This window comes from Ictalurus furcatus, chromosome 19 (assembly GCF_023375685.1).
Source record: "Ictalurus furcatus strain D&B chromosome 19, Billie_1.0, whole genome shotgun sequence".
Lineage (NCBI taxonomy): Eukaryota > Metazoa > Chordata > Actinopteri > Siluriformes > Ictaluridae > Ictalurus > Ictalurus furcatus.
Window position 1 is genome coordinate 24,338,200 of NC_071273.1, and position 2,500 is coordinate 24,340,699.

A 2,500-nucleotide genomic window follows, 5' to 3' on the forward strand; every position below is an offset into this window, starting at 1 on the left:
CGGGGGAAATAAGTATTCAACGCATCAAGACTGTTTCCAGTAAATATATTTCCTATGAGGTTATTCAGATGAAATTTTCACCAGACGTCAGTATTAACTATTAAGAATTCACAACATTAAAGTCCATAAATGAAGTTGTGTGTAATAAAGAGGAATGACACGGGAAAAAAGTATTGAACACGCTAACTGAAATGTATTTAATACTTAGTGAAGAAGCCTTTGCTTGTAATGACGCTTCAAGACACTCCCTGTATGAAGAAATTACTCGGCCGCAGTATTCAGGTGAGATTTTGGCCCGTTCTTCTCGTCATTACAAACAAAGGCTTCAGGGTGAGCGTGAGCATCGGAGTGCATTGCCTGTTGTTTTCTCTGTGACGATGGCACCTGCTGCCCCCGAGTGTTTCTGGAGCTCTTTCCGAGTGATCCTTGATTCTTGAGCTACTCTTCTGACTATTCTTCTGACTCCCTGGTCAGAAATCTTCCGAGGAGCTCCTGTGCGATGACGGAGTGATGTTGCTTCCACCTGTGGATAACGGCCCCAATGGTGCTTACTGGAGGATTCAGACGTTTTGAAATACGTCTGTATCCGATTCCATCGATATGTTTCACAACAATAAGGTTGTGAAGGTCTTGGGCGCGCTCTTTGATTTCACCCATCATGAGATGTTTCTTGTGTGACACCTTGCTAACGAAAAGCCTTTTTATAGACCATCAATTTACTAACCCAGCTAGTATTCATTTGTACAGATAGGGGGTGTAATTACTTATGGATTTCAGCTGGTTCCTTGCCTTATCTTGCCTTGGAGAACTGCTTTTTCTTAGCGTGTTCAATACTTTTTCCCCCGAGTCATTCCACTTTATTACACAGAACTTTATTTATGGACTTTATGTCAGTGCTTTGTAACAGTCTGAGGTAAATCTGGAACTGTAACTGTAAGTATTTTACAATAACAGCAGCACACACACACACACACACACACACACACACTGTCTTTATTAAATATGTGTTTATTTGCTTTAGCGGGCACGTTGTTATGTTAAACGTGAATGAAGCATGAATATTGATGAGCGTGGCTGTGATCAGGCTTTGATGGTGTATGTGCTGAAGGACCTGAGTGCCTCTATACAGTGTGAAGTGGTGAAAACACACCACTTTAAACCGCGTCTGTGTGAGACGCGTCCGTCTGTAGCGTTCAGAAATCTGACTGGCTGGAACAGACGGATTCAGGGTGACTCCGTGAAGCGTACGGTGCGTTATTCAGACACGCTGTAGCGTCTGAAGTCTGAGGACTTCCTTTACGGAAGGGAACAAAACCCCAAAGAACTTTGAACAGAAGAGAGAGAGGGAGAGAGATGTGTTCAATCAGATCAGTTAGGACATGGCATGTACCGTGTGTGTGTGTGTGTGTGTGTGTGTGTGTGTGTGTGTGTGTGTGTGAATGGGGTGTTTTGTTTGTGACACAGTGATTTGTAAAGGCTGTAGGAGATCTTTAACGTGAGCGGTGGGAAAAATCCATCGACTTTTCATTACAGAGCCCAAAGTGGTGACCGAGCCACGCCTCCTCCTCGTCGCCTCCTCCTCCTCCTCTCTTCTTTCTCTCTCTTTCACCTGGAGAATGAAAGGAAGGACGAAACGTGGCAAAGGTTGATGAAGTAAATGTGAGGAGAGTGCAGGTTGTGTGCTGAAGTCACACGGGAGAAAGAGAGGACTGCTTTCTGTGCGACGGTTTTGATAAACATGAATATTCATGAGCTTGGCTCTGATGAGGCTCTGGATGGTATGCTGAAGGAAACTGAGTGTCTCTGTGCAATGTGTGTGTGTGTGTGTGTGTGTGTGTGTGTGTGAGGGCATGTACAACAACAACAACAACAACTTCTCTTAGTAAAGTGACCTTCGATGCTGGAAAAATGTGGTATACTTTTGTAATTTATTCATGGAATAAACAAACAAACAAATGAATTTATTTACCCATTTATTATTTTTTAATTTTTTTATTTAATATAGCTCCGTGCTAACACTGAAGGTCAGCATACCAAGTATGTAAGATGAATAAATGAATAAATAGTGTGGAAAAAGAATTAATTTATTCAAAATGTTTGTCTATCTATCTATCTATCTATCTATCTATTTACCCATTTAATTTTTTATATTTTTTATTTATTTAATATAGCTCCTTGCTAACACTGAAGGTCAGCATACTAAGTATGTAAGATGAATAAATGAACAAATAAACAAATAAATAAATTTGCAGAAGGAACAATTTAAATGAATGAATGAATGAATAAAGAAATACAAAACATTTTAAATAAATGGAGTAATAAATAAATTAAGTACAAATTCTAATGAATGAACAAACAAACAAACAAACAAACAGGTCCTTGGGCAGAAAGGGTTGATTAATTAATGAACAGCAGAGACATTTATTAACGTTAACGTTGAAGGAAGGAGTCTCCAGTGTCAGCGCTGTGTAACAGTTATAGGTAAAGCTGTAACGTTAAG

At 39.9% G+C, this 2,500-nt stretch overlaps 1 protein-coding gene across 2 annotated transcripts in view; it reads left to right on the plus strand.

The window, feature by feature from the left end:
* sema3c (sema domain, immunoglobulin domain (Ig), short basic domain, secreted, (semaphorin) 3C) overlaps positions 1-2,500 on the plus strand; it is a 60,956-nt gene that overhangs the window by 31,265 nt on the left and 27,191 nt on the right. The gene's annotated exons all lie outside the window — the stretch shown is intronic.